Source organism: Nomia melanderi, chromosome 1 (genome assembly GCF_051020985.1).
Source record: "Nomia melanderi isolate GNS246 chromosome 1, iyNomMela1, whole genome shotgun sequence".
Lineage (NCBI taxonomy): Eukaryota > Metazoa > Arthropoda > Insecta > Hymenoptera > Halictidae > Nomia > Nomia melanderi.
The window spans coordinates 32,027,527-32,044,270 of NC_134999.1; the positions used below are offsets into that span (position 1 = coordinate 32,027,527).

Sequence of the window (16,744 nt, forward strand, 5' to 3'; positions counted from 1 at the left end):
ATCGTGGCAAACAAATGTCCGACAGGCACGACGAACGCGAAACTAATTTCTCAAAATTATTGTGAAAGGAACTGCTTCTTGTAATCTGTACCTATGGATGAACATGTTTAACGTTTGGAAAGGTGAATGGGATTATTCTGTATAAGATTTACAGTAGGACCCAACTAATCTACATTAGGAGTAACATGGGTATTATTGCTATTCTAATTGCGACTTTTCTCTGATAAATGGAGTTTCAAAGTGTCTAGAAAGTGTCTTTCAAAATATACAACACAATGCTATCAAATTCGAGAAATTTCACAAATAGTATCAACAAAGATACGTTCATTCTAGCAATCCGTTAAACAAACACCACTACATTCCCTCCAATCCTCAATATTCCAATTATTAACCCGTTGTCCTATGATTTCTTTCTGAATTGCGATCGATCCGACTACAGTGTTATCAATAATCTATTGAAGATAGATAATATACAATCATTGATAGCAGAGGAATAACATGTAATTTGCATTCAAACAAATTGCATAATATTTGTTTAAATTCTATTTGAAATCTTCACATATCGTAGGGCAAGGGGTTAACACTCAATAACGTTCCACACATGCACTAACCCCACACATAGACTCCATCCGCACCAAAATGAATCTCTCGCTCCATATTCAAACTACATCCTCCCTACAAAAAATCGGACGTATGTTACATACAGCAACTTACTCTTCCCACCGATATAGTTCAATCAACATTATGCAAGGACGACGATTAGAGAGGCCGTGTGGGTGACGCCAGGCGTCTTGGTAGCGCGTGCGCGACTTCCGGCGAACGCAGAGACGCCGTTCGATCCGCGACCTCCGGCGCTCGTTCGCGAGCCACCGCATTTGAACAGGTGTCCACCGACGGTGAGTTACGACACACGCACACAGGCCAAATCACACGTGCACGTAGCTAAGCGTATACGTGCTTTTCCTCGCCCTCGAGCGATTCCCGCGAAGGCCCCGCGACGAGCCTTCGCGGGGCTTAGCTTCGGCGGTGTTTGCGCACGTTTCAGACGAGGCGCGCGCGATTCAATGTTTGCCGTGCAAACGCGATTTTGTTCTGGAGGCGTCTGGGAATCCGGCCGGGCTTTTTGCTGCTCCGTTTGCTCGGCTCGGGGCCTCGGCGACGGCCAGACGCGCGGGCCGGATTGCTTTTCCGCGCACGTGTGAAGTTTCGCGGGCTCCGATGGAAAGTTACTCGACGAACTTGGGTCCCTTACGACTGGCGCGCGCCGATGGCTCCGGAAAAGGTGTTTACCCGATCGGCTAGTTAATTGGATGCTCCGAGATCGCTGATACTCAGGTTCGTTCTGGTTGGGATTTAGTAACTCTGAGAGAAGTAAGATACTGGTTTTATGAATATATTCTGCGTCATATTGAATTTTAAACTAAGTTCTTGCGGGTTCTTGATTTGATTTCTGGAAGTCTGAATGGATCTTAGTGTTGTTAAATTTGGTTCCTGGAGATGTTTTTAAAAGAGCATTAGTTTCAGTAAGAAGTATATGATGTGTAGTATGTTATAGATTAATCATTTCTCCAGAATTATTATTCAATCCTCTATGTTTCAAGTCATCATCGTTCTGCTCCTATTTGAATTTCAAAAATTACTCTTCAGTGATAGTTCAATCGATGCCTCTATCTTCATATGACGTAGCCATTAATAAACTCGTTACCTAATCACCATATTGTATAATTTCCAACTGCCCACCTCGTTCAATCCAATTTCATACATCCCGGACCCAGCTGAAGCAAAGGCGGTCAATACTCTTTCCACGAAACCGATCGAAAAACGTAAACCGCGCGATTCCCAAAGGTATCCGCGGTCACACGGCGCACAGACCGCTTCCCGAAAAGGAGGCCCGGCGTCCGAGGCTAGCAGCCCCGGTACCAAACTGACAGGACGTATCGCGGGGATCGTGACGTCGGGGATCGATTCGCGAAGAAGCGGCAGCTGCTCGCACGATCGAGTCAATATTTGATACAGAGCGGCCCCCGGTTGTCCTCTGACCAGTTTCGGGAGGGTGACGAGTGCCGGTCCCACCCCATTTCTGATCGAGCCGCGTCGCATTCTTCCCGGTTTTTGCTGGCGTCGGGGCGTATATCGACGGCCGGACACGATCAAACACCAATACGGGATAAGGACCGGGTTCCGTGGCGCTTCGAAGGATCGAACGAGCCGCGAAAAAAGGGGGAGATATTAATAAGATGACACTGTTCTGGTCCTGGCAACGATTGACAGATGTCTGCCGGAGTTTTTCGCGGTTCCGATACCGGTGGACGCGGCCGTCGGCCATCTTGTCGCACGATCGACTGGTCTCGCGTTTCCAGGAGGCAGCTGATAATTATCTTTTTCTGCAATTATCGCACGGAATTATTTCTTGCTACCTCGAACTCGGTTCCAGTACAGAGTCCAGCACGGAGCGTGCTGAATGTAAACGTTATCGCGTAAAGATGTATTTCTTTGCTCGTTTTGAGGTTAGGTTCAGTGTGTCTCTGTGATCGCGAGATTCTTAGAGTTCGGAAGGCAGCGACCATCTTTGGGGACGACTTCCTTCGGCGTTCGCTCCTCGACACAAGGACCCAGCTTCGCATCTAGATTCGGTTTTTTGAGGTTCTGGCAAACCGTGGGACGCCGACGTCCAGCGGGGAACGAGCCAAATATGTCCGTTGCCGAAGCCACATTTTCATCGGGTTTTTGCGCGCCGATGAATTATCGCGGCGGGCTGAATGCTAATCGAGCAACCACCGAGGAAATCGCGACTACCGCTTCGTGCTTCAATCAAATTCTACACGGACTCATTATAAAAAGCACTCCAATACATATTCATTTTAATCTGGTACCTGCCGAACGTCGATTCAAAAAACGCGCACGGGGATGATCGTTTCGACTGCCTTCGAACTTCTCACTACAACCAGCAAACTCGGAGCAAGCTAACAATCTAATCAAGCTGCAAGCCTCGCAAATCCCCAATTCTAAAGCACGGGATTCTCGAAACTCCATGAACCTCCGTTTCTTCCGCGTGGTAGTCAAAATAGCCACGGCTGACTCACCGAACTATCCGGCCACGCGCTGCTAGCGTCGAGCTGGAGGGGATCAGAGGGAACAAGCGGACCGCCGCTGCACGGGAATGTATTCCGAATGTTTCCCTCGTAATCGTCTGTTTGTCCGATCCGTGGAAGCTGGCTGCTGAAAGATCCATGTCGGCGAGAAGGGAGGCGAGCGGAGAAAGGAACGGCTGAGAGAGAAGGACAGGCTTCTTACGTTGCATGTTTGTCCGTCGAATCCTGGTACCGTGATTGACGGACGTTAGCTGGAGACGAGGGCCTGCCTTTCTCTGCCCGGTGACGTCCGGCTGATCCGATGTTTATCTTCGCTTGGTACCGAACTCCTTTCTGTTGTTCTCCACCGTCGCAACGTATGACCGCACGATCTTGCGATCGTATTTCGTTGGTCGTTTTCAGGATCTTGGATCCACGGATTAGCGAGTCGAGGGGGGACGAAGGGCTTCGTCGAGGGAAGGAGCTGGAGACCCGGAGATAGGGGACGCGCGATTGACATCGACGAGGCGGGATCCTTTAGCGCAGACGGGATCGCCGGACCACGATCGGAATCAGATGTAAGATCCGCGCAACATCCATCGTATCGCTCCGTTTGATGTTTTGGCTACCGTTCAGCCCGATTACTTTTTGGTCCCTGTGGAACGCGCCTCGGGGCCCCGGTCCCCTCCTCTGTCCCACGGTTTTACGCTACGATTTCGTAGGAATCTTCGGGAGTTTGATATTTATTAGGATGCTCGCTGGCTCCCCCCCGTAGTCTTGTTTTTCGACGAATTAGCCGCGCGGTATTCATTCGGTCCTTTTGTTCCACGCGTACCGGAATTCTCTGGTCTTTTTGCTGGGGGCTAGAAATTTTGATTGAAATTTTGGAGAGGCTCTGGTATGCTCGGTTTCGCTTATTTGTTTATCGTATTACGTTGTTGGTTAGCTAACTTCGAATAGATAAACGGTATTTCAATATTCTTTTGATAAAGTAATATCGATTACTTATGAGAACTAAAGTCTTTGTTACCTTCGAAATACTATCGAATCCGCATCGAATGATTATAAACAATATTCTAATCACCTGAAGATCAAAAACATATTAAGCAAAAGACACAGAAAACTTCCAACACACTGGAACCTGAAATCTCCCCCAAGCCGCATCTCAAAATTCCCCAAAGCCAACAATACCCAATCACCAGTTACACTCAAAAAGAGGAAAAAGCATCCGCTCAGCCGCTCCAAAATTAGCACCAGCCGTTCCAGCAGCGACGCACAATCGGTGTTTCCGAGCAAACGCCTGCATCGAGTCGATCGGCATTAAAAATATCCCTCATTGTTAATGGCGAGACGGTCGGAGCATTAATCAAACCAGGCCCGAAAGCGATTACTCATCTAAAATAATTCAGCGAGCAATCTAAGGGCGAGCAGAAAAAGTCGTGGCAGTCGGAGATGTCCGAACGACCGATCCACCAAACGCGTTGCAGCAATGATCGGCAGTTGAGGAGCGACGACGCGGCGCGGCTCGCCGCGTACGAGAGCCAAATAAGCCGAAAGCACGCCATTAGCGTATGTAAATATCCCGTTCGGACAGGAATCAATTACCCTGGTCGTCTGCTGCAATCCTTGCGCCGTTCCATGCATAGCAATGAACCGGGTAGGCGATGCCCGGACGCAGAAAACGAGGAGCCGTGAACGAGGTGGGGCCACTTAAGACGTAATTGCGCGTAAACCGTCCCAGGCGATTCCGCGAACTTTACGAAAGGTGTGAACGCGAGAATTTTAATTTGTTCCCCGTCAAATTGAACGCGAACTGCGCACAGCCGGTCGGCCGGCTGCGACGCACTCGCGGCCGACAATTTTCGTGCGCACGGGTGTGTGCGCCACGGATTAATGCGTACACGCTACCGCCGATTTGCGGACAGTAAACCGTGCACGCTTCGGGAATCGAGGTTCGTGGAAGCGACGCAACGTGTCTTCACCCTTGTTGCGCCGCGAGGATGATTACGGTGTTTTGGAAACTCATTGAATATACAAGGTATCACATTTATCTTGATTATCGTAGCCGCTTTTGTTCCTCTTTTAGGGGATGCGGGAAAGTTGTTGGGCTCCGAGGAGGGAAAATTGGACGGTGAACGGAATTATCGGATTGTTATATTTTTCGAGGTTTTAAGATCGTGGCGGTTCTTTTGCGGCGAGACTGGGTATTAAGATGAAATTGAGTTGAGACGTTTTCGCGAAACGGTGCGGAAGACATTTTTATAAAGTGAGTTTCAATTTAAATTTAATGTTAACGTGTTTTCGAAGTTACTTTTTATTGATTTTGTTTTATTCTTGCAACAGACTCTTTGGAATTGGAATTATTTTACACATTTTAAGAGTTGGGTGCGTTTGTAATGTGAATTTCAATTTAAATTGAATATTAATGTTTTTAAGGTTACTTTTCATTGATTTTATTTTATTCTTACAACAGACTCTTCGGAATTATCATTTTACAAATTTTAAGAATGGGGTGTAGTTGAACAGAGTTTGTAACCCCGTCGGGTCTCGTCGGGATCCCGACGCGAACGTAACCGACATGATAACTCAGTGTTTCTAGACCGATCCGTGCGATCCATTTACGGCAGAGAAATAAAAGTTTTATCACTTTTCGTCGGAGGACGAGCGAGGCCACGAGATCTTGATTAACTGCAGGGGAGGGTTTTTACGACGCCAACCGACAATCGGAATCGACGGTAGTCAAGGATGATGCTTATTGGACCAGGTGCGAATTATGCTTCGCAATTGGCTTCGGACCGGAGCCACGGAATTCGCGACGCAATTTATGGTCCGTTAAACGGCCACGTAGTTATTTATTCTCTTCGAGAGCGACGGCTACCGCGAACAGGGGTAACGGAAATATTCAGTGTGCTGGAATGGAAAATTGAGCGTCATTTTCGACCCTTATCTTAGAGAAATGCCAAGTTCCTACTCCCTTTACTTGCTCAAGTATTATTTTGTACTTTAATATTTACATACACAAATAAGAATTCATATCCGTCTAATGGGAGAAATGATTAAAAATTGTAAAAATATAAAGAACTCTTTTGTGCTTGCAAGTTTGCAAAAAGATCAATTTGACTGAAGTTTTGAATTGATCTGCATTCGAAACTACCCACTGCAATGTCAGCTTATCCAGTCGTAATTTAAACAGATAAAGAAAAATAATTATTCTTTAATTACTAGGTATGTAAAATATACCCACAATTATACATATTTCGTTTGCAAAAACACCAACGTCCAGTTTCGTCTGAGATACCGCCGTTATCGCAGGTAAATGATACATTTTCTCGTATCGGTAGAATTTCTAAGCATCGTTATCGATATTTCATATTTCATGTTCACCTAAATGAACTTAGTCATCTTCCCAAAATTCTGTTTCCAAAATGGAAATAAATACAAGAAGATAAAACTGAAGAATTATATAAAAATGATCTATCATGATTATCATTAAAAATTATTTATCATCTCCACTCTCTCCCAATCCTTTTAAACGAACACACAATTCTAAACACTAGAACCAGGTAGCATAAAATGACCCATTCCTTTTATTATAATCGATGTTATTTAAAATATTTTAAACAAATAATCGATTCTAAGAAAATATCGTATTCTCATAATCATGCCGTAATTAATCAAGTTTCACAATTTTCATAATTTGTATAAAATCGAGATTCCCCACTTTCGGTACGCAACGTGTTAACTGACTCGAGGATCGAGTCGGGATCAGTCTGATGACCGGTGACCAGTGTCGCAAACAAGTCTAACCGTCTCTGATCCCAGACAAGACGAACAAGATCCCCATTGTCTGGCAGCGGGCTGCCGATCCGCTGCCAGCGGATTTCCACATCCTCACCCACGTGGTGCGGCGCGCTCGTCGGCCGCTCTCTCGCTCGGTCGCTCGCTCGCGCACGCACGGCCGTCTAGCGCACGTGTCGCGGTTTTCTAGCCCGGTATTACGCGCCCGGCAGCAAACAACGAAACAAGAGCATCAGATAGCCTGGCGCACGATCGTGCCCACTTACTTCACTCTCTTTCCCGCCGCTTCATAAATAACTCCGGTTTCCTGAGCCACACACTGCCGCGTCGGCCCACACACGCGTAATTAGAATAATAGAATTTAATAAATGGCCTGCAGACGTTTATGCAACTCTCCGATTTCGAAAATGGACGGATGATCGATATTAAATCGGAAATTAGTTCCTAGTGACACTGTGATTGCTGATTGTCGGTCTGTCAGAGTGTACCTTACGGTTCTGTATTTATCATTGTAATTATTCCTGTTGACTTCTCGAACCTCGTTGATTATAATCGAATACGTTTAATTGAGAAGTTATTAGGAAGATCATTGAATAAGTATTCCTAGGAGAAGCGATAGATTTATTACACCGTGAACGAAGAAATTGATTTTATAGGGACTATTATTTCGCAATCGACTCAATCTATTTTAAACTGTGACCACTCTCACTTCGGTCGCTATGAATTTATATTCAATATATCTATTATACAATCTAAAAATGACAATAAAACATAAGAATAATACAATACAACGGTTGTAATCAATTTTCAAATATTTTATTGTATACCTTATACTCGAAGCCTCCGTAGATGCATCAAAGAAATTCTTTTCAAAACAATGTCTTCGAACGAATGTTTTTCGGTCGGACATTTTTCACCAGTCCCCGGCCATGAACCGTACTCTTAAAAATTCGCCCATGCACTCTTGTTCTAAGGCGGACCGACGATAATCACAATGATCGTAACCAGCGGCGGTGAACGAGGATGAAGAGGACGATGAAGACGACGTCGTCGTTGCGCGCCTTCACGCTTGCACGCGCCTCTTCCTCCTCCTCCTCTTCCTCCACCTCCTCCTCCTCCTCCTCCTACTCCTCTTCTTCCGCCTGTATCCTCTCCGCGTGTTATTAACCTAAATTGCCGTGCTCGTGGACGGTTTCGCACGCCCTTATCGGAGCCCACGCGAACTGCTTCAATGGATCTAAGGGAATTAGAGCGATGATTCGCGGGTAGTAACGAGTCACGCGCTGCCACGGGTCTCGCCGGGCAGCTTACGCACGCAGGATACAGGATAATTGCAGGGTGCAACATGAAATTCGCGGCGGACAGCTCGCTCCGCTGCTTTTCATCTCGTTGCGTGTTCCGTTCTGTTTTCAGGTTCCGGGCTGGTGGCTTCTCCCGTTGACGTTGATGGCATTAAATTGCTAAAAATTTGCCGGCTCGGATTGGCCATTTTGTTGTGCTGATGGAGCTCTCGCCGTGACGTTGTTTCCTTCGCGCGTAAACAGGAGACTCTTGCGCTGCCGAGATGTTAGGTGTTACCGGTTGCTCGGGGAATTATCAACGATTAGGTAATGGACGCTCTAGCACGCAGAGTTCCGAGATCATTGTACAAGGTTGCCATTTGCATTAATGATCTTGCACATGGAGGCTTTTTATTGTTTATGATTGATTATTGATGGGTTTCTGTCGACGTGTGACTTCTTGGTCTTGCGTGTGATTCTGTCTAGTCGACGCTTCGACGTGTTAGAATTCGACAGCACTTGTATATTGTTGAAAGGAAGTTAATTCTTTAGTTTTGAATCAAAGTTCAGCTTCAAAGTTACTATAAAACAAGACTAAAGAGTTTGAACTACTCCGAAATACAATAACAAATTTTGGAGTAATCTCGCGTACATAATATAAACCTATCAGTCTGTAACGATATAATGATAGAAAAGTACCAATCAATGACTAGTAAGTAGCAGTAATTATTGAGTAAATTTCAGTTTCAAAATTACTATACAATTCCAAGTAAGTAGAGCAACCTTGAAAAACAATAACAAGTTTTGGTGTAACCTCGAGCATATAATTTAAACCAATCAATCTGCAACAAGATAATGATAGCAAAGTACCAATCAATAAGCGGTAACTAGCAGTAATAATTGAGTAAATTCCAATTTCGAACTTACTCTGCAACAACTCCAAATAACTTGAGCAACCTTAAAACACAATAGTAAATTTTAGAGTGATCCCGGGCACACAATTAAACCAATCAGTCTGCAACAAAATAATTATAGAAAAGTACCAACCAATAAGTAGCACTAACAATTACCACAGAAAATTATTGCCGAGCGCCAGGAACAGAAGATAATCCCACTAAATCCTCAGCGTACGGTCGCAATTCCTTCTCCGAGCTCGGGTATCGACGAAATCAATTATTCTCTAAAAAAGATCTCGCAACTCGTGCTGGCACAGCGGAAGGGTCAACGAACCGGGATGCGAGTAACAGGCCAGCAATTAATTGCTCGATTAATTGAAGAGCTATCGACAGTTTCTGACGGGGTCGATTCGAAAGCTGCCGGCCGCCGCGCCGGACTTGTTCGGGCACGATTCCGATTCGATGCATGCGCAACGCCTGCCGCCGGGCCGGGCCTTTATCGACGTTTCCTTTCTCTGAATGGCGGTTTTGTATTTCGAGAATGTTAATATGACGAAGCGTCTGCTAACGGCGGCCAGACGCTGAATAATCAAACGGAATACCCGAGCGGGCTCGAATTACTTCGCTCTTCGGAAGTGAACGATGTTTATTTCGAGGAATGACAGCCGCGGCCGGCGAGTTTCACGATCGTGTCAGCAGTCTCGACCTGTGCAAACCGATGAATTGCAATTTACACCGTACACCGTGCCGCGGCCGGTTTTCTTTCATGGTCGCGCAACTGCTTCCTGTTCCGATCGGGATTCAACGTTACTCGAGATGTTTAGGGTAAATGTTTGTTTTGGTAACCGGGTGAATAAATTCTTATTGTTCGGATACTTTGTGCTGGTAAGTGTTATGATTCGTAGCGAATTTTGTATCCATTTAAGTGTCTTTGTTTTTATTTAATTGAGTTATTTATAGATTGATTAGAGGTTTATTTCGAACTGAATTCGATTTTGTCATTTTTGGTCTTTACTATAAGTATAGTTTTATATAAATTTTACGTAAGATGCTGCTAGAGGATTTTGTAAGAATCTGTGTCCAAGATTATTTGAATAAAGTATTGCTGAATGATTAGCAGGTCTGGCTTCCAAAAGAATTTACTTATTAATTAAAAATAGAAAATACAGTATATGTATTCGTGTAAATTTAGTAACCGTTCGCTTGGAATGCTCGTTCAGAACTATCTTTAGAAGAGCGTGATTACAAAGTGCCCTGTGCGGAAGGGCAAAAATATGTTCTTGACCGTTTTGGGGGAAAAAACTAGCAAGCTAACGGTAAAGAACGGCAGTGACTCGGGTCGCAAAACTAACCGTTTTATGACCCTTTCTTAGGACATAAAGACCACGATTCAAAATACACATCGTGAGTCGATTTCTGCCAAAATCTAACAAGTATGAATAAAATTGTTTTTACAGGAGTATAACATCGTTCACAGGGAAACAGGGACAAATGAAATTGATTGAAAGGAAGCCTTCGTACATTTCGATGTAACTGGGATGATGAAGAAAGATACGCCGTATCCTCCGACCGGTTGCGAAATGAGCCGATTTCACGGATTCAACGCGGAACACATTGTTCCGCTATTCTTAGAACGGATCAGACTTACTTACAACGTTGTCTACATTTACATAGGTTGGCCCGTGGCTCGTTGGCCGACGGACATACATCAAATCGTATCGATCTACGCCAGTCACGATCGACCATTGTTCCTATAAGCTCTTTTGCCCGACACTTGGTTCAGGGACCTTGCTCGCTCTATGTAATCCGGTATTTACATATTACCCATTGCCCATCCGTGTCTCAGATAAAACTTGAATCGATATCTTTAATCCTGCAATCTTTATGGTTTCACAAAAATTTCATTCATACGTCAATGGAAGAATGGATTATCCAATTCACGTTTCGAAACAGAATACATGTCGCGACGCCTGCAGAGAAACAATTTCAGTTGCCCCATTAATAAAAGTATAATGTTATCACAATAAATTTATTTATTGAAATCACGTGCATCGTAAATCCACGTCGAGTGACAATAAAAATAAACCATCAGTTAACTCATTATCAAAAGCATAATCGTTTCACAATAAATTTATTAATTAAAATCACGTGCATCCTAAGTCACGACGATACCAATTAAAAGGAAACAAACTTTCAGTTAACCCATTGCCAAAAGCGTAATCGTTTCACAATAATTTTATTAATAAGATCACGTGCATCCTAAATCCACGTCGAGTGACAACTGAAAATAAACAATATTTCCGTTAACCGATTACCAAATCTTTTTATCAACTAAGGCCACGTGCATTCTAATCCATTAAATCGACAACGACGCTCCCGACATCGCGATCCATCGATCGAACCGCTGGTTCGAGGCCGTAAGCATGCTGACCAGGAGCCTCGGCCAAAAGAAACTCGGACGGCCATTCCTGTGGCACGTGGAACGCACGAAAATGCCCGTGTTCTTTTGCTCCAGCGACGAAAGGGCTCTCGGTTCGATCGCATCGGGGAGAGCCCTGTTTCGCGAAGGGCCGCGTACTGGCATCACGATAAACGGCGCCCCGGAAAAAACTTCGTGGCTGATCGCGTACGTGAGACGCGAGACAAACGACTAATCTTCTTCGATGGCTCGGCTCGTCCGTCGACGGCAGCGCGCGGGCCCTTTCACGTTTATGGGGTACGAATTAAATTCGGAATTATACTGGCTCGTCTGCGATACACCGGTCGATGGGAATTAGATACAAAGGCTACGCTGTGTTTAATTCCGTAAGAGTCTATTAACCCCGTGCGTACTGTAGGAGATCACGGAACTACTTTTATCGAAATTCGAACGAATTGTGCATTTTGGTTATCAATTTAACTGAGAATTTTGCTCTTTACATATTTCGATTAATTGTGTATTTTCTAGTATTCGTTAGTTTAATAGTTAACTTATATTACTTATGAACGTCTTCATTCGCGATTCACGAAGTACCGTAAAGTGAAACTCCTAAGTGGAATAGGACAGCCACGATCAGCCTTAGCAAGAACGCAAGATTGCCACATAAAAGTCATATCGCTGATTTCCTTCGTTATTCCGATTCTCTCTTGGCATTCTTCGGATGTCAATATCACAGAATATCAACGAATTATCGTCACATTAACGGAAATATTTGCTTAACCCTAGATAATTATCAAACTCTTAACAGGAAGCAACGATTACAGTTAAATTCTCAAAGTATGTTCAAACGTCGTCACATTAAATTTCTAACATTTATAAAGAACAATGACTAATTCACAGTTTGTTTATAAATTGCATGGAAAATCCCTTCTAATTATCGTTGTTCCTGCACAGAGACAGACGGAGAAGCGGATAAAGCGAGAGGAACAGTGGCAGTGTTTCCGCGGTTGACGATCGGTTGCGTGGTGTCACCGGATAGCGTTTATCAGTAAAAGGTTGACGGAGGAGCCGGAGCCGAGTCAGCAGCCGCGGCGGCGTGGCGCGGCGCGGCGCGGCACGTAAGCGTGTGGGGGATACGCAGCGAGGCATAGAGAGATGCTGAACAAGAGAGAAGAAAATGAGGAGGGAATGAGATCGCGACAGACCCCCCACTTGCTGTTCGCGAGTGGCGGCGCGTGTCAACCTTGCCTTGTCCTTGAAACCACGCGACCGCGACCGTACAACGAGCCAAATCGCTAGCGAACGCTCGCGCGGTTCTAGGAATCAGCTGATTGGCCGACAAAAGGGGAATTCCTAGAGGCCGACGAGGTGCAATCGGATTCTCACCGTTCACCAGCCACGGGATGCTGAATAATTAGCGATCCCGCCGATTATAGTGACTCAGCTACACGCTTTTTCCTCTTTTTCTTGTGTTCGCCGATGTCTGGGTTGGCTCCAGACATCCTGATATTTCCTTCGATTGGCAAGCCCCTTTTCCTTGAATTACATCAATGATCGTCGATTGAAACGATATTTGGAGTATTCTGTGATGCTTTGGGTGAATAGTTTCGGAACGAGTAGATGTTTGTTGATTTCATAAGTGTGCAGTGTGTCTGATCTTTCAGAAGTAGGTACTCTGGTATAGTAAAGTATATAAGAAAAATGATGTTCGAAATGTTTCGAGAACATTCGAAGAAAGAGGTAATTGCCTCGGAAGTAAAATAGGTAAAATGTTTCTATGAAAGCCTGCAATCATGGAATAGTTAAAAATCGTCGATGAATATTCAAGACGTGCGCGACATCAGCGAGCAATGGGAATGAAAGGTAATTTTCATACTTGACTGATGTACAACGACATATTTATAGTAGTGAAAGAAAAATCGTTACGGCGAAGTACTTTGTAAAAGAAATTCCAAGGTAACCGATACGATTTCCACATTGAAATGCTAACAGGCCGGCAAAAGTATGTCCGAAACAGCGAACGAACCCGAACTCGCCAGCGCGACTTTCCGAAAAACTAAAATGTATACCCTCGCCCCCCGAATCCCCCATTATACAACAATACCAAAAAATCGGCGCACCGATAAAACGTGTCTTCCTAACAAACAGCTATCCCCGAACACTTTTCTTCAACCTTATTCCCATCGGGACTGGCTCCGGCCGTACGAGCTCCGGCCAATTAACATATAAAAGCGTGCGGGACGATACAGCGCTCGAAATTCCCGAATTAGCATACTAATTATCACTGGAACTGGCCGAGATCGTGGTCTACCATTCCGAGATTACGGTTCCCGGTGAGCGATGTTTTTCGTTCGGAAGACACGGACGAAACGTGCCTCGAATGAACGCTCCGAAATTTCAGAAGCGCCTCGGCCGCGCTCGCCGCTTCCCGCGCATAGAACAAAAGAGGACGAACGGCGAACAAAGAATCCGCCGGAACCGTGGAAGAACGGAGCCCGCTTTTTCCGGCGGGCCCGGGATATGGAGATTCGTGCAGTTGACGGGGACCTCGTCGCGAAAAAGCGGCGCGCGCGGTTTAATTAAATTACCCACTAAATTATGCGCGGTCGATTATCATCCTAACGACCATTAGAGCTTGGCCCCGGGGTTGAGGCTGATAAATAAGGCGGCGAGGGAAAAAAAGAGAAGGAAAGAAACCGGTGGAAAGGACGCTGGGAGGGGAACGCGGAGAAAGAAAGACAGAGGGAGGGAGAGAGAGAGAGAGAGAGAGAGAGAGAGAGAGAGAGACGACCGGTTCGTCGGGGACGGTAGGGTAATTATGGGCGCGTTTCGACACGAAGAAACGTCCGTCCGGGATTGTCGTTATGGAAATCGTGCGTGAGAGAGGTTAGGAGAGGAGTACCCGAGACGCCGGACCTCGGTGTATCTCGTGAGAGACCTGTTTGTCGGCGGGGGACTTTACGTAACGAAAAGATAACCGACGCCGTCGGCCGCGCAGATAACTAGGAATCCTGGGCCGGCACTTATGCAACGCGCGTGCGCACCTGACAGATCTCCCGGGCTCGCGACTCGCCAGATAACGCCGGCCGGAAGGGTCGTCGGATCGCGGTATCGAATCGATCGAATTTCATCGCGATGAATTGCGCGCCGGCCAGTTCGTAGACTCGATTTCCTGGAAGACCGACGCCATTTACTATGACCCGGGTTCACGATCGCAGGAGATAACGCGATGCGCGACTCGGCGTTCCGCGTGTTTCGCGTGTGCCACCGATGGTTCGATGGAAATTGCACGGAGCATGCTGGCGATTTGAAAGGTGAACGTTATGGTAATCTGCGGTCTTCTACGGAACGATGGAACGGAGTTATGCGGATGAACGAGGATACTGTTTCGCGATGTTCGATGCTTTAGATTTTGTTTTGGAGTCGGCTTTTAAGCTTGGCTTCGTGGTTTTCAGTCGGGATTTGGGGTTGTGGAGTAACGTTTGGAATTTCGTGGATTAATCTTTCAGATTGGGTTAGTGGAATTTGAGTTGCAAAAGCTGAGTTGACTGTATCAGATGTTGACTGATGGGTTTTCAGATTGGTAGGGAGATTGTGCTTCCGTTTCCTGTAGACTGTAATAAATGAGGTTTTAAATAACTCGAAGTCCGGTGTATTGAATCATTTTGCACTTTCGCTCATTCATGACGCACAGTTTTAGCAATTCTATGAACCGAGGTTGCAACACGATCGGCACCACCTTCGGCGCCACGAGTACTCACAATTCCCGGGATTTCCAATGTATTCTAACGATTTCGCGCACCGGAAGCTCGATCGCCGGCTCGTTGGAAAATTACTCACGACCGATTACGGGTAAAAGTTGTAGGCGACACGATTGGTTATCGTCGCGCGCTGGGTGGTTTGACACGAGATTAGATCTTTGTTTCCTGATAAATCGTAATTCAATTCTACACCGGCAGTAACTTGCGGTTTTGCTTAATCCGAAGGATTTCGTTCTGGTATCAGCTTTACGCGTTGGCTGTCGAGCCAGCAGCCATAAAAATTCCACGAAATTGAGATCATAGTTTTTATTGCGATACGAGAATTTATATGCCAATGTTTATCACGCTAATTATTTTATCGAACTCTCTTGAACAATGGGTACTCACCAAATTTATTTCAACATTTTACCATGTAAACTAATCTTTAAACCAAAATATTAATGTATTTAAAATAAAAGAATATAAAAAATTTTAATTTAGCAGAATGATCATCATTTCAACCCTTTACTCAACTCAATTTTCTCAAAGTTCTCAATAGAAAGGAAAGATATCCTATCAACAAAACTTTCCCTATAAGAGATCGATCTTCTTACATCTGAAGGATCCAACGAATACTACTTCAGTCAATGCATCATGATAAAGCTGAATTTTTAAGCATAGACAATGGTTTGTGTCACCTATGCGTGATTAATGCAATAGTCAATGTGTTAAATGAGCCATGAATAGACGTATTACCTCTCGAGATTGGAAAGGGCCCAAGTTTGACGGTCTCAAGGGCCACAGAGTGTTCAAGCATCGCCCACCAGGCGGCAGCAGACTCTTGACACCGCTATCGTTGGCCCAGGGAAGAGTGGGGGTCGATTTTGGGCCCCTCGTTGAGAGGTAGGACCAGGAAAGGGGACTACGGACCGGTTCGGCGCGAGCGAACCTTCGTGATCCTCCATGAGGTGGCAGCACCTCACCGTGAGTCGCTCCGCACCTTGGCTCAGTCTGCATTCCGAGCTGCAGCAGTACGGATGGGAGATCCAGCTCCCTTTCAAATGCCTTCTAATAGCAACGACTCCGATCTTTTCACTTTTAGAGTCGTAGAATTATTTCCCTGACCACCTATACCTTTAATATTTTTTAAATTCTTAAGTACTTTGTCTCTTCTATTTTAAGATACTTTGGAGTAATGAATATACTTTTTTTTAAAAATATATTTAAGAATAATTTTCTTATGAACTTTGTTGAATGTTACTGAACGTCGAAATGTTTAAATATCTTTTTGGGGATTTTGTAGAAGGTAATTTTGTGATAGTAAGAGTAAGCGAAAATGAAACTTATTTACTTTGAAGAATGAATAGAATTTTCAATCGGAGTTTGAAATTGATGGATAAATTCAGTTGTATGTTGAAAGATAGAACATTCGAATTAGACTCCAAGATTCCGTGTAGAAATGGAAAGTGAATGTAATGAACTTATACTAGCTGTCATCGGTGTGGATAAGGGTGGATGATCGAATGAGTAACACCATAAA

At 45.0% G+C, this 16,744-nt stretch overlaps 1 long non-coding RNA gene across 1 annotated transcript; it reads left to right on the forward strand.

The window, feature by feature from the left end:
* Positions 1-4,818: 4,818 nt before the first annotated feature.
* LOC143175102 (uncharacterized) lies at positions 4,819-6,506 on the forward strand. The gene is made up of 3 exons (XR_012999738.1): positions 4,819-5,337; positions 5,415-5,456; positions 5,545-6,506. It is a non-coding gene; the product is annotated as an uncharacterized LOC143175102 (long non-coding RNA).
* The last annotated feature ends 10,238 nt before the right edge of the window (positions 6,507-16,744 follow it).